At 39.3% G+C, this 20,897-nt stretch overlaps 2 long non-coding RNA genes across 14 annotated transcripts in view; one reads left to right on the plus strand and one right to left on the minus strand.

The window, feature by feature from the left end:
* The window catches only part of LOC119714875 (uncharacterized), a 101,769-nt gene that overhangs the window by 68,123 nt on the left and 12,749 nt on the right, over positions 1–20,897 (minus strand). Inside the window, exons 5-6 of one of the 12 annotated variants that reach the window (XR_011810052.1) lie at positions 16,916–17,022; positions 12,326–13,415 (exon numbers count right to left, since the gene is read on the minus strand). The exons of 4 other annotated variants lie outside the window; for them this stretch is intronic. This is a non-coding gene — a long non-coding RNA (uncharacterized lncRNA). 7 more of the 12 variants (XR_011810049.1, XR_011810050.1, XR_011810048.1 and 4 more) reach the window with 7 other exon arrangements.
* Positions 1–20,897, plus strand: part of LOC113843957 (uncharacterized) — a 50,674-nt gene that overhangs the window by 21,821 nt on the left and 7,956 nt on the right. The window lies entirely within an intron of this gene.

Consider the following 20,897-nt stretch of genomic DNA (forward strand, 5'->3'; position numbering starts at 1 on the left):
AAGTGGCTTTGCTTCATTAGAGAAATCTCTTCAGGTCTTGTCAGTAAAGTCATTTATAGGAATAAATGACTTTATTTCCCTCCTCCTCCTCACTGCCCCGTGTCTGTTGTAGGGTGAAGAAAAAGAAATCAAAGGCACTCAACCCACATTTGAATCTAATTAATCAATTCCTATATCTTCAGCTGGTATATAAAAAATGTCATGATGCAGAACAACTTAAGTTGGTGTATTTGCAAGAAAGGACAACAAAGTTCTATATTCATAGTAGTGGAGGAATGGGCTGCTCTTTTATGTAATAATCCAGTAGTGAAGCTGGCAAGAGGGTTACTTGAAATCGTGTCCTTTCCCCCCCCCCCTCCTAGGAGGATGCCCTCACCTGTTACAGCTGTCCTATCTTGTACAAAAGAATTAAATAGCATCTGAAATGGAACAAGGGAAGATAGCTCTGCTGGCAAGGATGTGCTCTCAAAGTAGGATGCAGGGCTTTTACTCTCTGCTCCAGTGATCTTGTTTTCTACAGACCTTAGCTTGCTTGCAGAGAAAACCTCTCATTATAGTACACTGTGTGCCTTTGGAGGGAAAGGGGGAAAAAAGGTGAGCTTTGAGGCATAAAGACAAAACCCTGACATTGAAAAGAGACTTTGCCAGGACACCTTACAGAACCACTGTGCTCAGGGCATTTCCAAGATGCCCTGAAATGGACACAAGGGATCCCACAGGGATGTGGGAGCACCTCCCAGGTAAGAAGGAATAGTACTATTACTGGTGCCATCTTCAGAAAGAGCAACTCCATAGTTTTGGGATACTTACCACCAGCTGTGATCACTATAAAATTGTGGTGAGCAAAGACTGACTGTGTGCCCAAAGTTGCTCGATATTTATTTGTCCATGGACAAATAGAATTATCATGTTAAGCCCTTATATTTTTCCCCGTTTGCTGTATCTGACTGACGTGGGTGCAGTTTGTCCCAGTGTTTCTCTCGCCGGCATGTCTGTATGAGATGGGCAGATCCCTGCAGCAGGTTTTTCTCTGTGCCTGAAAGTCAAGGCTGTCCACAAAGGCCAAGTGTTTGTCTCTCATTCTGTGGGCCTGCTAAGTGCACCTCTGCCGCAGGGTTGCGGTAAGAGATTGAGGTTATCAAGCAATAGGGACTGTACTAAAGCCATTATTTTCCTTTGTAGGGGGGTATGTTGAAACTTTTTTTAACTGGAGTTTAATTCTTCTCTCTGACCTCTGATTAGGGGCAGCATATTATAATTATGACACATGAAATGAGCTATTGCCTATTATTTTGTGCTTCAGTACACCCAAGTTGAAAGTCAATAAACAATAAAAGGTTCCTGATAAGATGACTGGCACTTACTAATGCAGCCAGCCTGCCACCATGAGTCACTGTCTCCTGTTGAATGTTCTCTCAAGTCCTGTGCATGGGCACCAAATGCTGTCCGTTGCACTGTCTGTAGTACTCACTGGGCAATAATTTAAAATCTACATCTGTACATATAAATATGGATATAAAATACAGGTTAAAAAAAAAAAGGTAGAGACGAATTTATTCTTCAAAAATACCTCTAGCATGTCGCTAATTTCAGCCCTCTCAGAAGTGCCAGCTTATCTTTATTCCACCCTCTTGTACGTATACTGCTTGAAGGATTTTGAAAATTGACTCTGATAGTTTTTTCATTATTATGTTGTCTCATTTCTTACTAACAGGCAGTTTCTAAAACGCTGAGCAGTAAAGTACCTGGAATTCCTCATACTTAATGCTGGAGAAAGAATGTGATCAAACCCAGCTGTGTTCTGGACAATGTTAATAGTCCACTTAATATTACAAAAAATCCGTTTTTGTGCTTTAGCAAAGCAGGGAGAGAGACTAAAGAAGCCAAAGGTTCGGGAAACTTATATAATTCTACTAATGAACTCTGGCATTGTGAGTCAAACCCTGGCTCTGTTGAAGTCACCTGGAATTTTGCCATAGAATTTGTAAGGCTAGAATTTCTCTGTCAATACTTGAAATTAGATGAAATTTGTTTTAACCTTTGTTTTAGCAGAGGATCTTTTTAAGAAAAAAAATCTTATTTTAAATTCTTCTAAAGATTTAGAGCAATTATTGTTCTAAATATAACTAATTGCTTAAATCGAAAACTCAGTCTAATGAGCAAATAAACGAGCATGAATGTAACGACTTACTTGGACAATACCATCTAGTTGTTGTAAAACTTAGCAAGTTTTCCTTTTAAAATTTAATTAACATAGCAAATCACTATAAAAAAAAAAAAACTTTCAATGTAATTTAAGGCTGTTTTCATCCATTATCCAAATCGTTATTTCTCTGAAAAGAGGCTATTAACGTAAAACAATGATGGTCTTAATTAATGGAATTGGTGGAGTTGGCTGTGATGTGATTTTGCTTTGACACCCTCCATTGGAAAGGCTTAATTTACAATGTAAAAGGTAACCTATGAAAAGATCTAATGGCTTTGTGGTTTTGCCAGAGCATATCTGCAGCCATTCCTCCTACGGCTCCCCAGTTTCCACTGCAATTTTCCCTGATTAAAAATAATTTAGATGTAGTGATTTATGTGTTAAGAATACCTCAAATGTCCCTGTACCCAGAACATCCAGGGTCAATAACAAATCCACTCTAACCCTTCAGGCTTTTCAGTCATACAGCAGGAGGTCAGGCATCAATAACTTCTAAGGGATTTTTGAAGAACTTCAATAGCACCTAATGTTTCTTTGGCACTGCCTTGCTGATCTGCCTTATTCTTGATTTGAATGTTGAACAAATGTTTAATATAATGACTGTTTTCTGCATAAGACTGGGGTGGTCTTGCTTCTGAGTAATCTTTCTTCCGTTGAATATGGTGCCAAAGAAGGATTAGGAACCTGGAAGTTATTTATAGGGAAAGAAAGTCCCAAGCTGGTGGAATAAACATTGCAGAAAATGTCAATATTAGTGAATATATTGGAAGACTGAGGTCTCTTTTTTTTCCTCCTGTTTTTGCTATCATTACTGTAACCGAATGTGTTCTGAACATTTTGTTTGGAGCTGAGAGCCTTTTTTGTAACTTATAAATTCAGAGTGCTAGTCTGCAATAAAGAGATGTCTATTTGGTTACTTTATTGGATTGCCTCTCCCCCTTTTTTTGAGAGAGAGTTCATCTTATACTTGCTATAGCAACTGTTAATGGAAAAAAAAAAAGCCAAGAAAATCATTTATTTGCTTTGTTCCTCACAATGGTCTTTTGAAGTTTTCCTCAAGCACCTATTTTGTTCAAGAGATACCGAGCAGAATGATTTCTGGATAATAGCTGCTTAATTGAAAACCTCTAGCTCTTAAAATGAGTTCTCAGCATAACACCACAGGGTCAGAACAATGGGCCGTATGGCTCCCTAGGGCTGGCTCATAGAGCAGTCAATAGAGGGTATGTTGGGCAGAGCATGCAAGTCATCAGCTTGCTGCCAGCCTTTTGCAGGTGTGATACATTTATATGGGATAGAAGGCAGACCTGAAAATGGGACTGTGCATGAGATGGACTCGTTTTCCACACTAGTAAACCCTAGTGTATATTAGTGTGCCCGCAGAACTCCGAATGAAGCTGTGCAGGTGAAACTGCACTGTTATAACCATAGCTTGGTCTCTTCTAGATGGTATGCTTTGCACAAAGTACAACTCAGTTCATTTGTGTTCATCTCAGTTTAATATTGTGGTATTCCTGTCTCAGCAAAAAGTGTGTGTGTATATATATGCGTTTATCACTATAATGAGATGCTGCATGGTTCTGAAATCTTGCTTGCACAAATACTAAATTGTAGTAATAGTTCCTGATGTTTAATTAAGCTGCACAGTCTGAGCCAAGATGTTCTGCAGGCTTTTGGAAGAGGTCAGAATTTACTGAGACGCTGGAAATAATCAGTTGGTCTACAGTAAATCTTGAAAAGTTAGAAGTTTTTTTACTGCTATTGATCAGCTGCAGGCAGTCTGGGGCAAAGATCTGCTGTTGTGTAATTGCGTTAAAAGTACAGTTAGTGCTTTTTCAGTACAGATGGTCAGCGACTGTTAAGGTATAGGAGCAAATGGATATGACTTGAACTGAGTCACTTTGACTCTAAGGTTGTCACCAGGGTATTCAAGTCACTTCAGTGATTAGGAAGGAGATCCTTCCTATGCTGCAATATGCTTTAGACAAAATTTTAAAGGAATTATGTCACAAGAGATGTTCTCTGGCTTCTACTTGTCCACCCCCCCAGCTAGATGCAGTCATATCAGCTAACTAAATAAATGATGCTTTATGGTGTTTTGTTTTAATTTTGGGTAACCTAAGGCTGTAGTGCACATTTTCTTAATGATTAGTAGAATTTGCCAGTTAAAAGCTATTCACATGGGAGACTTGCTGATAGTCTTATGAAGAACTTAGAGTAGGAGGCCAAGAAAAAAAAGCAAACCTACTTTGTTAGCTAAAGCACAGAGAAATCAAGTTACTTTATCAGAACATGCATAATATACAGCTGATTCTGCAGAGCATGTGGGTTCCGCGGAGACATCATTGGCATCAGTTGACAAATCTGAATCTGATTTTGTATTTTTAGTTACTAATTGATTTATCCTACTGGGAAGTACGTTATGATGATAATTTTTCGTGTCGTTGTTTAAAAAAAAAAGTGCAGAAATGTCAAACTGTCTTACAGCAAGATTCAAAACTTGTAACTAAGAATTAACAAATGATGCTGACATGAAGATGGCAAAGCTGGGGAGGAATTCAGGGTGGAGGCTGCATGTCATTGTGCCTCCTTGGTGTGGAGGAAGAGGCAGGAACCTACCTGTGGAGAATGCAGTGGGTTTATGTGGTTGAATGGCCATGCTTGTATAGCTATTATTGCTGCTGGAGTACTGAGAAGAAAGCTTCATCTCTGGAATCTGCAGAAGTTAGTGCATCTGTGAGCCTGTCTGAAAAGGCTTCATGCACTCCAAAGTCTGGCTTTTCTGAAGCATAATTTCCTGGGAGTATTATTATTTCCCTGATCTGTTCTTGACAAGGAGCATAATAACTCAGAATATATAATCAGACTGCGTGCCCTGTTCCAATTTCAAAAGTGGCTTCTGCTCTGAAGTTAGGCTGATCCTTTTGAAAATCTTATTTTCCATCAGGAATACCAAAAGCATAGCAACGTGCAAGGCCTTCCTTTGAGGCTAATTCTCATCATTCTAGATGAAGAGACAAAGGGTGTCTGGAATAAAGAATGTTCAAAGCATGAATAATTCATTTCTTGGTTTAAATAAATGAACATTCAGTTATATTTTAATTGACAAAATTTGTTTTCAATACAAGGCACTATGAATGGCTTGACAAAATTTGTTATTTGCTTGTATAATGCAATGTGAGCAAGATATGCAATTGAAGCTCAGCTTCCTACTGGATCCCAGGTGACTGTGCTGTCAGCTGGCCCTCCAGATGGCACAGATCTCGAGATGACGACAGGCTGGTTTATGAAGTGGAAAGTGTAATTACTGTGTTAACAATGCATAATGCTGGATTTATTGTTGGTACTAAAGCTCGAGAACTTGAACCATATATCAGTAAAATTTCTCCCAGGAAAAGACCAAGTGTTTTAATCCGTGAAGAATAGCTTCACTGGCATCCTTAAAAACTTTCAAGTGCCTTTCAAAAGGATTTTTTCTTGTTTCTGATGTTGACAAATAGGAAAGAAAAATGTGCTGTGAACAGAAGCAAAGGTTCCCTTCTATTCCCCAACTTTTCCATGACTTAACAGTGTCAATTTTGAAGACACCCATCTGAATAGCTTATGAAAGAATTAAAATGGCAAGTGAACATGAAGCAAGATCATATTTGAGATGCCTGTACACCCTTTTAAAATACAGGTACTGACATATTTGGTCTACTTTGACCTGTGACTGCAAACGTGACCTGAGATGCTACAACTAGCTTAGGCCACCCAGGGACCTTCTTAATGTCTTTCTAATCCCTCTAGGTCTTTTTTAAATTTTAACCATGTTATGAAGTGATATTTGTTACTATCTTTTTAGTACTATAAACATAAAATTTCAACTTTCCTCTTGCGTGTTTTTTTTTTTTTTTTTTTTTTAATAAATAAAAGAACAGTAAACATTCAACTGTTTACAAATTAGTAGGTTGTTGTTAATAGTGTCAACACTGGTAAAGATTGGTAAGGTTATTGTAAGTAAACATTACCATATCAAAATTCCCTTAGATTGCTCATATTTCAAATAAGTTAATTACAGTGCATGTCATGTTTTAAAAAAAAATATATCTTTTTTTTTTCACAGGGAGTGGGAGTGAGAGTGAATCCCTTGGTTGATAATACCATGCATAACTCTTAATATTTTGGACTTAAATATTAATATTTAATATTAAGAGATACAAAGAATAATAATTTTGTCAAAGACAGCAGTGCCTAATGGAGAGACTGGCATAATGAGAGGGAATTGTGCTGCTTCTAAGAAAATCAGTGAAGTAGTTGCCATAGGGCTCTTACCATCACTCAGTGACTGGTCACTTTGAGCTCCTGGACAAATGAGGCAGCACGCCTAGAAGCTTCAGACGGCAATGTCTCTTCAGTACAAATAGAAGTGTATGGGCCAAACTACCCTTTTCTCCTGAAGCCAATACCAGTTGTTGTCTCTTGGAGAATTTTTAAGGTAAATCCTTGCTGCTGCACAGCCTCTGTGATTAGAGAAGCTCAATACAGTTGTGTTCCTCCCCTCCAGAGAGGCAGGCAGGTGCCTTCGTATTTACTGAAGTATGAGGAAGACAGGCAATAATTGAAACTTCTGTCTAGGTGATGAAAGCTCTGAACTGATGCTACAGGAAGTTAATATAGCATGTTTGCACAGGCTGCTGAATATAATCATGCAGATGGGTCCCTATAGTCAAGTGTCAGCTCTATTCCTATTTTCGTATCGGTACTTGTTTTCCTGCACATGGAAATGAGTTGTGTCTAGATAAATATAACAGCACCAGTTGCCTTCATACGGGTGTGTACAGGACCAATGTTTTAAGATAGTTATTTTAGGTACGTTTAACTTTAGTAGTGACAATACAATTTGGAACTATGAGCATAATATACAGGACTCAGTAATGAAATCATTCCATTCCAGAAAACAACCTACTAAACTAGAAAAGCACAATGTATTTGCCAAATAGTGTATAGTTACCAACTTTGTAGGCTTGTTCTTCCTTGGATTAACTGTCTGAGGAGAAACATACTCTTTGGAATAGCAGTCCTGGAACATGAAATACATGGTAAGCTTTCAAAAGAGATTTTTTCTCATGATTTTTACTATCGAGGTGGATATGCTCATCCAGCGTGTTGCTCTTTTGCATTTTAGTTATAGTATGACTCCGCCAATAGAGAAGTGCTCTGATTTAGTGGGGATTTATTTATTTTATGATAGGAACCACTGCAGAAGGTTCCTGTGCAAAATCTGACTTCCAGCTGAGCCAATGGGGAAAGTGGGAGGATATGAGCCCATTCAAACAGGAAAGAAAAAAAAAAAAAATGTAGAACTGATCTTATATTTCCTAATATGATATTAATTGTCCTTCACTTTTTAAAAATAGATCATGCTGAGCTGTCACTCAGTTTGGCCAGGTGAAATATATTCTGCCAACATTTTTCAATTGCAGAAGTATTTGAATATTCAAACTATTCAAAATGTAATTGCATGGAAGTGAGTAAATTGTGGCCATAGGTCTGGTATTCTGCCAGCTCATTTTTCCCCCATGCTTGGCAGCCTTTTTAGCACAATGAGAGAAAGCATGGGCAAACTGATTTCCTAACAGCCTGTCTGTCAGGCTGACTGGGAGCTGTGAAAACTTGAGGGCTGAAGTCCTTAAGAAGTCCTCTTCTTAAGATCCAGGCTCTGAAATCCTCAATCCTCGCTTCCTAAGTTTTCAGGACTCTTGGGGGAGCCCTGGCTCAGCTGTGGCCGAGAGAGTTTTATAGTGTTATTCTACAGCGTTTGTCATAGTGTTATTCTACATCATTTTGTGTACATTTCCTAAAAGCTGTTTATCTTTGGGTTCTTGATACAAGAAAAGGTCTTGTTCCTACCAAGAGTTGTGTAGAGACTATGCATGTCTTAGGAGAAGCACAGCTAACAGCAGTAAGAGTGAGTTACTTTGCAAGAGGAACTTGCAAAAAAAAAAATAAAAATAAAAAATGAAAACTGAGGGCAAAACTCACAGCATTTGGTCTGGATCACATTTCAATCATCAGATAATTCACTGGTTTTCTTGTGTCCATTTCAGAGAACTTGTCTAACTTGTCATAATGGTATAGTGTCCAAACCAGTAGTGAATCCAACAGTACTCAAAATTAATGATGGAAAAAGGTTTGTCAAATCCACATCTGAATTTAGTGTGCTGCTTGCAGAAAAATCCAGGGCAGAAACCTGCCTCCTTTCTGAACTATCCTTAAGATTCTCTCCTTTCTACAATTCTTAAATTTCCTTGTTTCTACTTGCTGTTTGCATTTTACCTCACTGCAGCACCTTCCAAAATACTGGTATTCAGCATGAGTGAGTAGACTGTTACAAGGTGTTACCATGTGAGAGCTGTTGAGAATCCTTTATGCTGACCACAGCTGAACCTCAGCTCATTGGATGCTCTCACTTTTTTTTTTTTATTCCTTTATGCTGCTTTTGCAGGTGCTTTTGGAAACTGCTTTCATGCTGAAATGGCTAGTGGCAGGAAGAATACAAACTTGAGACTATGTTTATTCCAAAGCTTAAACTTACTTTTATGCTTTATGATCTATTTTTAAGCAGTCTCTGCTCAGTGCCAGGAGGTGCATGTCCTGGCATATTCTCCATTATCTGAACTTATCACTGACTGCAGAAGCATAAAAATGGTGAGTGCTGAAGTGAGACAGTGATATTCAAGAATGAATAACTATGATGTGTGTGATGCGGATACTTCTTTACAAACCGTTATTTTTGCATGCAGGATTGAGTGTGAACTCAGCATGTCCGGGGTAGTCTAACAAGGGCAAGTTGAAGTTGTCTTGCTATTGCCGAAACAGGAGTTTAACCTTTGAATATGTTTGCTGTGTGGAAGAAAACATTTCGTCTTCTCATCACTACCCCCTTTTCCTCCTACTGTTTTTTCAATCAGACCATAAACTTAGATACATCCCGGAGAAAACATACAGGGAAAAAAAAAAATTTTGTGTAGAGGTATGTAGGCAATGCCTGCTTACTTCACTGAGCCCGGGTAAGGATGTTCCAGACTGAATTTAAGTCACTTTTTAAACACAAAAAATGCTTTTAAAATCTTTTTGAATGTATTCAAGGACTTTACCTTTTTCAAAACTGAGGTACCTCTTCAGGAAGCTTTTAACCATCCTGGCTAGTTCTGCTGGCCGTCCCTGCTCTGAAGTTCTGGTGCCTGTGTCATAATCTTTTTAGTGTGAAAGTAAAGGATTTCTTTACTAGCTTATATCACTGAAATAAAAATCAACAATCAATGAAATATTTAATAGTTAATTTTCTCAAAACCATTCTGTTTCTTGAGCCCAAAAAGGATTCTAAATTTGCACTGATAGACGTAAGATGTTTTTCCCCTCTGATTCTCTAAAGAAAAAAAATAATTAGGGGCTGCACTTGGAAGGTTGAAATGATAAGACGTGCTTGTCCTTTGAGTGGTAAATTAATTATGTTTTCAAGTCAGGCTATTGATCCTAGAACTTCAATGTAAATATATGTATGGTATATCCATGGGGCATGGCAGATGTTGCCTTATGAAGCATGTATTGAATATATATGTCAGCAAACTGTCAGATGCCTTGTAGCCTGAGGGCTTAATAACAATAATCAGTGCAAAGCTGAAACCATGTACACTGAAAGAGGGGTTTTGGAGCTTTTACATAATCTACAGCACAGTTTTTAACACAATATGAACACGTAAGGAATAAATTGCAATACTCTGTCTCACTGCTCATCTCAGAGACATTTAGCTTTTTGACTAAACAAAAGGATACAACCTCCTTCTCCACTCTGGGTGGCATCTGACAGGCTTGGGCAATATTTTCAGTAAATGTAGTTTCTGTAGCTGATTGAAAATTATTACAAAAAAGGGATTTGTGTGCTGGTGGTCAGTGCAGCATGTTTGCACCATATAGTGTCCCTTTGCACTGGTATGCTCAAATTCATTTGGAATTTTGCTTGTGTAGTCAAAATCTGTCCTGATATGTGCCTATAAAATAGGAAGAAACAAAGACCACTGTTTTCCTTGGCTAGAAAAAAAAAAAAGGAAAATCTATAGAATGTTCCCCTTTTATGTCCTTGCACTCCAAGTTCTAAGATTTATCTGCATAGATGATTTTGCTATGGAAGTGTCTCAGTATAACTAAGCACAATGTATTCTCTCCCTGATGCTTTTATTTCAATATCTTCAGTATCACTGGTTTGCACAGAACTTGTATTCAGATCAGGCTGCTGATCAATTCAATATAACTTGGCATTTTTCTCACTCACTAAAGAAGAACACTTTTGTATTTGGAATGGAATATTTGTGATGTGCATATGCATATTTCCCCAGCTGCTCCTTTGTGATCTCTAAACATTTAGATTTATGACAGTTTCATTCTTAGAATTGCTTTGGTTTTGCTACATAAAATAGAAAATGCTGTTTGCTTTCGTGGCTTGTATTGAAATACACAGAGGCAAAATGATGGTCTATTCTGCTTGTAAAGTATGCAAACAGCAAATGGCAGTGACCCCAATAATTGCCCTTGTAGCTGACAAACATACTCAGCCACACCATGGCAGAGTAGGCATGGTCTACAGGAAACAGAATGTCGCCTTAAATGTGATAATAACGTGCACTGCTAACGAACATACATTGAGCTCTAGATCCAAAATCTTGTCAGCCTCCAAAGAGGTAGTTTTATTACGATAAAAACAGTGTGCACAGGTGATGCACTAACGCTTTTTTAATAACTACAAAATTAACTTTGAAATCAAAAATTATTTATAATAATGTAACAAAACGTGTTTGTGTGGTTCTGGAAATGAGAACAAGAGTTGTCCTGAGTACTTCTGGTGCATAGTTTTTCTTGATGAGCACAAACACAAAGGCTTCCCACTGCCTTAGTGGATTTGAATTGCCTGATAAACAGCACAACAGATTCTGGATCAGGCGAGCTCGTGAATCTTGTTCTTCAATTTAAGGGCTTATTCCTGTTCTTGAGGTCTACTAAGAATCAAGTGAGGAAAACATCAGTAAGATTGATCTATGTACTGATGCTTCATTTAAAATCAATGGTGAGAAATGTTTGATTCTTTATGAAACAGCAGTGCTTCTACCTGGCCCAAAGGATATACATCCCCTCTCCAAACTAAGGCAAATTTAAAGTTGCATAGTTTATTTGCATTGTGTGGGTGAAGGCTTTGCTTGAAAAGTGTGCCAGAGAAAATCAGCAGAGGTGTCAGAGTATACTTGTTTGGGATATCTGTTCTGCACAAACTGAGGAGGCTCAAGTGCATGTGTGCGAATATTACAGAGCAGAAACCTGTGAGGCAGATGGCTGTATCTGCAAATAAGGGAGCTGTGTTAGGTCCTGACCTCACTTTAAAGACAGCACCACCTTGTGCAATGGGTTTATATTTTGTTCAGAAGAAGAGGGTATTTGATCCCATGAGTCTTCTTCCACAACATAGAAACAATATGAAATGTCTTCAACAAACACTAGCTGCTCAAGTCAAAGTGATAAAGTGACTCTGTGCAAGCAAGAATATTACAGAATGTATGAAAAAGTGGGAAAAAATTTCTCACTGAAGCCTGCTCTATAGGAAAACAAGCAGCCATTGGAAAACAAACAAACAAAAGGGAATAAAACCGAGGAAGTTCACAGTTTTGTCTATCTTATGTATATTTATGAGATCCTGAAAACAGACCAGAAAAAATACATAATTTTAATCAAACTGTAGATTATACTTTTGTTTCTAGATTTCCTTCATTAGCAGCTCTTTGTCATGAACATCATACCAACTATTAAAGGAGTATTAATTATTGTATAATTATCTTTTTAAAGGCTTTTTTAAGGTATGAAGGCACAAATCTACTAAAAATTCTCACAGGCACACTTCGTAAAGTGTTCCATATAACATTCGGTATAAATAGCAGTCCTTAACTTGATTGCTGATGTTTTTTCCAAAAAGCTTCTCATGCTTTTTTAATACTTAAATTTTTATGTGAACCTGTTTCTATTTGTAAATGTCACTGTTAGTTTGCAGACTGTTGCTGTAATACAAGTGAATTTAAGACGTTACAAACTGCCTGTATTGAGAAACTGTCTTTAATCTTATTCTGTTGGTTCTTTTCTCTGTAAAAAAAAAAAAAAATTACTTCTGCAGTAGGTAAACATAAAATGATCATGGGGAAGAGGAAATCCCACACCCAGAATACACTGGAGCAAAGTGGGATGTCTCTGCTGGCCTGTATTAATTGGAACACGAAAGGCAGCAACATGTTCTGTCATCTTTTGGTGTCTGTAGAAAAGCCATTAGCAGTGTAATTGTGCAAAACTCTTATTACCCCCCTTTTGTGAATCATACAAAAAGGACTATGCCCTCTTCCCTGGGAGAGGTTATAGAACTTTGTGTGAAATGATGGATGCTTTCATCTTAGGGACAAGATTTACTTTTTGTTTGTTTGTTTTGAAACATAAGTGTGATGAATAAAAACAAATACAGTATGGAATTGCAAAGAATTTCAGCTGCATAATAAACTTCAAATGGTGATATTAAAGCAATGCTGAATTCAAAGTCAAGCCTACAATTAATATAAATATATATACATATATATATTGCTTTTACGATACTGAATAGTTACAAGTGATTTTCAGGGGTAAAGTGAACAAGAGGGAGAAGGCACAAGGAACCTTTGTAGCACCTTGGGTTGCTGTGTTCTCCAAAGCTCAAACTTCATCCAGAAAGAAAGGGAGAAGAAGGTAGGATGTGGTGAGGGCTGGGGGGCTGTGCTGGATGTATTCGTTCCCTCTCCTGAGAAGAGTGAATTTCTGTTCCCAGCACTCTGGGCTGACAGTGGTAAAGCTGTGCTAGCCAAGCACTGTGCTTATTACCTGGGACCCAACACTGCCCAAAAAACACATAGCTGCTTTTCCGGTCTATAGGATGCTCAAAAGTGTCCTTTGAGTCCCCCTGTACTGCATGTGCCTTGAAATGAAGCTGTGGCTCCAGGAAAACAATGTGTACAGAACTCCTGCACAGAGCTGTGCTAACAGGCATCTAGAGACTGCATGTAATGTGCTGCAAGACGCAGGATCTGTGCATTTCCTTCTTCCTGTACTTCTTCATTCTCTTGGGCTCTTTGCCATGTTCCTTCTTGCTTCCTCTCCTATGCTGTTCCTACTGAGAGATTAAGAGGCAGACAATGAGAAATCTGGACTTTCGCATACCACTGTGGATGGTTTTCCTAGCTCCTATCTTTCTATCTCAAATCCTATTTTGTCCTGTGCTACAGTTCAGAGTATGACTGTTTGTGTCTTGAATAATGATTTCTCAATCCTCATTAGGATTAAATATTGCCAAAATATAAACAATAACTGTTTTATGATATTTTGAAGACTAAGAGAGGTTGCTGTTAAGGAAACAATTGCAGATAAATGCTCATTTGCCATTAATTAGTAAGCTTGATTGATTTTTTCTTTAGGCTTTATTTCCTGCTAGTGAATTTTTCAGCCTAATCAGTGGTGCTGGAAATGTGCTTGGAATATTCTCTGCCTGACTAATTTATAAATGATCTCCTTTTGCACTTGTCTCCCTACAATCAGCCTAATGAGACCTAATTTATCCCATAGATTATTGTCATAGCTAAAAGATCTGCTATCTTCGATCAATGACTGAAAGTATGTAGCTAAACATTTAGGAGATGGTAATGCTAGAAATGGGTCAGTAGAAAGCAGTAGGACTCTCCTGTAAATGCGTTCCTAAATGCAATGATGCGTTATCACATATTGTTGACAAATTGTCACTTGTAGAATAATACTCAGGCCAAGCTGATGTTAAAAACACTCAGCTGATGTGCCAGTGTTCTCTGTAGCAAAGGTAGATTGTTTCAGAGTTGGTCCAATGCCTGTTCCCTAGATGTTACGTCTTGTACTATTTCATTAAACTTGAAGTTTTGTGTTGTATAAACTGAGAACTGAAAGTTATCTTCTGTAGGTTGACTTTCAAGATCGTTCAGATTAAGGCGGTGGTTTGTTTCCTGCAAGGCTGCCCCACCAGCTTGGGCAGGCTTGCTGCTGAGCAGATGGCAGGACAGTGCCACGGAGTGCCCTGAGGAGCTGCTGAGCTCCCAGATGTTTGCCTCATGACAGCTGGGTCCCTTCCTGGAGCCCCAGGCTACCAGCCTTGAGTTCTGCCAAGAGAGCCACAGGACCGCAATGAAAATGGTACCACAGCAGTGGCCTTGGATTTAAAAATTATTTCCTAAACATCCCTTCTTCTCTGTTCTATAGAATTATCGACTATTTTTCAAACAAGGGAGAAGGATATTTCTAACACAGGTTGTTTCAGTTGTGTGTTCCCAATTCACAGTCCAGCCCAATGAGCAGTGGACTGGTGAGTCACGGAGGTGTAAGGCAGGAGCGGAGAACACATCTCCATTTCTGACGCAAGTCTCCCTGTGGCTGTGGTTTCATGTTGAACAGGGTTGGCAGGGATGCTGCCCTTTGTGATGCTGCAGCCTCTCTCTCCTTTCTGTGTCCTCATGTTACCTCTGCAGTTGTGTTACTGTGACTTGGGCAGCCACAAAAATAATAAAAATAAAAAAATATATTCCTACCTTTCTGAGTTTCTGCCAGGTTAAGCTGTAGCCATGCAAACAATTGCCACAGTAGCACTGAAGAATTGGTACAGCAGGAAAGGAGAATAAGGGTAAAAATGTGAGAAACTGAGATGTTGCTGTCCATGGCTTAGTGATGTCAAACCACAGCTAGCAAGGGAGCATCATGATGCGTACTGCAGTCACCGTGAAATTCTTGCCTTGCCTGCTTCACCAAATAGTCACTTTTAACAAACCAGTGCCTCAAATTATTAATGAAAAGAGCTTTTAAGGGAACAGGTGTGATTGCTATGCTGCAAGTGTAAAATGTGCCACCTTTTCATGTGATCATAGTTCAGGAAATACTTCAGGGTGAAAATTTAATTCCTGGTTACTCAGGTGTAATTTCTGGTATGATCAGGCAGAAGCGGTTCAGTAAGTTAAGATGGACTAAAAATTTGAGTTCTGTTAAGTAAATTTTTAGAATGGCTTTGAAAGATGTAGCAAAACAATCTGTACATATGCATCTTAAATTTGGTGTAGAATTAATGAGCTTAATTGATGTGTGTAGGAAGGCTCTCAAGTCTTCTGGCCTTCAGAGTGTAAATTTTGCATTTCAATTTGCTCCTTGTGGTTCCTGCTTATATGCCTGCTGTCCAGGCTATTGATCAGAGCATTATTACAGCAGACAACATGCAATACTAATGGAAGTTGTAGTGAAACATTATAGAATAAAACAGTATCCCAAGTACAAATTAGCTAAAAATATTCTCTTCGTCTGGAGTTTGGTCCAAAAAGAATTGTTCTTGTTAAAAGAGCACCACTTCATCTGTCTTATTTTCATACATTTTAATACATTTTCAAAGCCAACTTGCCAATACAAGAAAGCAAAAAAAAAAAAAAAAAGCCCCCAACACTTCAAGAAAATATTTATGGTGTTTTAGCTCACAACAGAGCCGGTTGTACATGACCAACCAAAGTCAAAGATGTTATCAGTGATGTTAATTCTATGCTGTGAGTCAGTCACTGGTTCCTTCCCACAGTTTCACTCCATGACGTACAAAATGGTATGTAACACCCCCTGTGTGAGCGGGCCCTCTGGTATTTGTCTCAAAGCCTTCAACTCAACGAATGGAAGTGTCCTTAGTGTGCATCCTTAGTCAGCTTATGGAGGATGGTGTAAGGGGAAGTTTCTTTACAGTGTCCTTGTGGTTTTTAATCAAAACTTCTTCACACAATAAGTATGGTGCCATACTTACACCAGGTCAATAAAAATCAATAAAAAAAGTATTACTTCTAGGCAGACTGCCAAACGTGCTGCAGCTTCTGCAGCTGTACAGTGGGGGTAATAGAGCAAGACTTGGCTATGCATGAAGAGCAGTCCTGGTGTTTTGTCTTATAGTTTGTTTTCAGTGGCTGTAACAAAGGTAGCAAAAGATAACCATCTATTAACTTTTTTATTTCAAAAAGTATTTTTATCCGTGATTTCCATCTGAGTTCATATTTCATGAAATGCTGTGCTCCACTCACCCCTCTACCTTTTGTGTGTGTGTCAGTAAGCTACACTCGCGCTACTGACCATTTTTTTTTCCTTGAAGTTCTTGGCTTACCTTTTCCCAAGTAATTAAGTTGTTTAATTTGGATATTTTTAACTTGACCTAAAATCAGAGAGGACTGTGTTGAATCAAAAATAGAAGCCAGAATACTCTGTAGAATTATTATTATTATTAATGCAAATTATTTCTTCTGCTCTGATAAGGCTTCAGATGTTGTCTGCATTTCCTGTGTGTGGATAAGATAAAGACTAAACAGAGAGGCTAAGAAGAGACAGATGCTGAGAACCATCACCCCTAGACAGTGCCCTGTGAGGAAAGGTTGCAGTTGAGGCTGAATTTGTCTAGACCCAAAGCAGTCTTTTGTGTGTGTGTGTCCTGAGAGTTTTTAGATAGGTGAGAGGTAAGAATTAAACTCTTCCTGCTGTGTTGCACATAATGATCAGGGTGCTTAAATTACAGCAGAAGTAGTTTATTAGACATCAGGAAAAGCTCTCAAAAAACAACAGTAAAGTGCTGAAATAACGTACCAAGTGGGGCATATACAACATGTTCTTGAAGATCTTCACCAAGTACCCAACTGGAATGGCACAGTTATTGATTTGTCCTTTATGAAGGAGACATTATATTCCCTCTCCTGCAGGGGTGGAAAAGACTAGGAACATTAAGGTTTCAGACTTAGCAAAAAGCTATCAATGACTTTCCTGTCAGAATAGCTGCAGTAAGGCAAAAACGGGAGGAATGAGTTAGGAAGAAATGGGCATTTTAACAAAATTAAGACTGCAAATGTGCAATTTCAGTAAGCACATATGGTACATATTTTATCAAGAACATGTTACATAGTTTAGAGTTTGTGTACCATGAGCAGTGAACATCCATGTGGACCTGCACCATAGAGCCGGCGAGCCCCGCGGCTCCTCCTCGCACCCGAAATTAGCGCTGTGCGCGGTGCCCCCGGGACACGGAGCCGCGCCGACCGCCTCCTGACAGGGATGTCGCGCTGGAAAACGCCCTGGGAGGGAACGAGGAGCCCTCCTGCTGCCTGAGCCAGCCGGGCGATACGCACGGCACCGAGAATGAGCCGTGCGTGAAGCTGGGGAAGTGAAAAGTGTGTCTGCGAACAAACAGCACGAACGATTTTCCTCATAAAAACAATTTCTGGGGGATCAGGATTGTCCCCGAGGTAGCTGCCCTGAATGGAGGCAGCACACATTTACGGCTAGGAGCTGTAGGACTTCCAACTGTGGAAGTCACCAAGAGCTCACCACCTTACCGAATGACATATAACTCAACCCAAGACCACTGTTCCCTGGGCTGGCGTTCAGGGCCCTGCACAGCCGTGTTTGCAGTAGGCAGCTGGCTGGGAAGGGTTTGTACGTGGTATTTGGGACCGCTCAGGTCATGAGGAGTCCTTGCTGCTTCTGTCCCCTGCCCAGCAAAGGCTGTTGCCGTCTCCATCTGTGACCCAGGAGCTGACCGCACACACAGCCAGCCTGATGCAGAGCAGATCTTCCTCCAAACCTGTTTTTCTCTGCAACTGCAGCCGAAGTGGGAGTAGACGCGTGGGCACTTACCACAACACGATGAAGGGCGGCAACTTTTTACCTTACCCCACCAAAGCAAAACCACTTTTAATTGCACGCTTATGTTTCCTTGTGGTAGGAGAAGCAGCCTTTCTGCTGACTCTGCAATGGAATGTAGTACCTGGTTCAAGTTCTGCATCCAACCTTAGGCACTAAACTTCCAGAATAACTAACAAAGGATAAAACAACAACACTGGAAAGGAAAGATTTGAAGGAATATTCAAACCTGGAATGGGTAACAGCAAAGGAAATATATTGTGGCTGCTGAGAAACAAGAAAGAATTCATGAATGTTAGCTGCAGTATGGGAATTTTGATTTAGATGTGAGGCAGGTATTTCCTACAATGAAGTCAGAGAAGCATCAGATGCTTGAAGGCCTGGCCTAGATAACTTTTTGAGATTCGTTCCAATCTTATATTTCTAGTATTTGCCTAATGTTTTGCTGTAGACACTGCACAATTATGTCCAGGGTAGAAGTGGAATGGATTGTGCTGAATGGAAGGAGGAGGTTAGGACAACATTCTGTTAGGATATGATCCACATCAGTCACAAGTTCAGAGGCAATACAACAAGAGGAGTGTCACCCACAAATAATATTGGAGAAAATATAAACATGGAGAAATGTTAGAGTGGTCCAAATCAATCAACAGGTTTTGCATACAAGGACAGATTCCATTCTAAGTGCACAAGTTGCCCTAATCTTGTAAGCTTTCTGTCAGGTATCAACAAAAACACTTTCCAAATTTTTTGCATTACTGTGGAAAGATTACATTTCAAACTAATGTGCTGCTTTACCAAAACAATTTCAGACTCTTGTATGGACAAATATCACACGAACTGATTTATGTACTTCAAAATACCACTTTTTTTTTTGTTTGTTTACAATTGCTTCATTTTGAAAAGCTTTTAAAAAGATTTTACATAGCCTCTCAATTTTAGTTTCAGAATTCTTCCCCTCTTCTGTAATGCAAATTAAGACAAAATGGATAAAATTAGATGATGTTTAATGCATCGTGATGACCTGTGAGGGTTTAAAATGAAGGAATCTCATGCCCTGAGGTGTACATAGTATTGCTATAGTGTAACTAGTCTAACACTGACTCACTGCATATTATTTGGATGGCAAACATTTCATCCATTATTCCGTTCCTGCCTGCACTTCAGATGCCCAGCTTTGTATCGCCTCTACTTATTTGTTCATAAACACACGGAACCAGGCTGTAATATTCTAACTCTATAAGTCAGTTCCATCAAACTAGCAACCACATCATGGTTAAGATACTTTACCACAGGAGCAAAAGCCCTGTACCCCAAGCCCTACAGTTTCAAGCCCAGTGGCAATGAGGGGAACAAAAAAAGAACAAACACACAAGCAAAAAACAACAAACGCCCATATTCAAGTGTCTTATCATCAGGCAGGCAACTCTGCCTGAAATTTTCAGGAATTTCTTGCTCATTCTGTGGGGCTCGCATATCCCCACATTGAGGCAAAGCAGAAGCAAGCACCAAACAGGTGCAGGCCACATGTAAACCCAGTACCCGAGAACCCCTCAAAACTGCAACAGAGCACTAATTCAAAGCCAGTCAACTACAAAGCTTTGGTCATATTCTGGAGAAAAGTGGTAATAAGGAGCGACATCTTTTTATAAGAAGCAACATCCTTCCCGAATTATACAAACCATACTATGCAATGTGAAGAGTGTAAGGAAACAGACTTCTGGTTTAGCTGCCTGCAGATTTATGTCCAAGGGATTGCTGGCACTCTGCCATTCCTGCTTACATTTCCATTCAGGTTACTTTATTTTTATCCTGTTTGTATACTACAGGAATGTCATACCAGTTTATACCAGTTCTTATTCAATTTTTCCTCTTAGAAAATAAATACAGCACAGCTTAATTAACATTAAAAATATTAGGAACATTGCTTTCAAAAATCAGATACTGTTGATTTGTTTCAGCTACATTCACATATTCACACATATCTGAAGGAAAGTGCCACGTCCACGAGTCCAGTCCTTTTTTTCAGATTTCTTTTCCGATTTCTTCAGAACCTGGGGAGGGATTACTTTTTTTTTTTTTTTTTTTTTTTTAACTGAAACCATCCATTCTTTCCCTCCCCACCCACCTCTTGGCTCTTTTCAGTTATGCCTTCTGTGACACTTAACAACTGTTGATTTTGCAAAGAGCTGCTCTGTTCCTCTACACAGCCAAAGCTCATCTCCCCACCACTTGGCTCAAGGGAGAGAAAGACAGAGAGCAGCACTCTAAGCAGAAACCTAGCATGGTGGTATGAAAAGCCATCAGGAAAAATGTTCTTTCACTTCACTGATGACAAATTGTGCACTGATAGACCTCTAAGCCCAAGCTGAGTGTCCAGGCAAGGCAGGACGAAGGCTGCCTGGGAAGTTTTTCTAGGACACGACCCGTATATCTAACAACACTAGCTAAGACATGGGAGTAACAGTTAAGAGAGTACACAGGCATAGTCGGGCCTCACCAGTCTGTCCATTCAGACTTTTTGCTGGCTGAGTGGTTTCCACAGATATTCTCAGGAAGATCTGAGATGACGTTAAGTTTGTGGTTGCCCTCTTTCAAACAAACTGAAAAAAGCATGCAGCAGCCACAGAACAACAACCCTTCCTTCCAAAGCTTTGCCTGCCAATACCTCTGTTTCTCTGTGCCCAACCAGACAATTACATCTTAGTTTACAGGTGTTTACTCTCCAGCAGAGCTGTTGGTGTCCATCTTTTATACAAAACAAAAACCTTCTGTGGCTTAGTTCAGACATTTCAAATAAAACTCCCCTAATCGGTAAACATTTAAAATCAAGTCCTTGATTATTGCTTAGGAGTACAAGTCAATGATAATGAAGTAGGTGTTGGGGATGAATCATTGTTTTCCATGCCATAGTTCCTATTTTGCAGTTTGC

Source organism: Anas platyrhynchos, chromosome 6, assembly GCF_047663525.1.
Source record: "Anas platyrhynchos isolate ZD024472 breed Pekin duck chromosome 6, IASCAAS_PekinDuck_T2T, whole genome shotgun sequence".
Taxonomy (NCBI): Eukaryota; Metazoa; Chordata; class Aves; order Anseriformes; family Anatidae; genus Anas; species Anas platyrhynchos.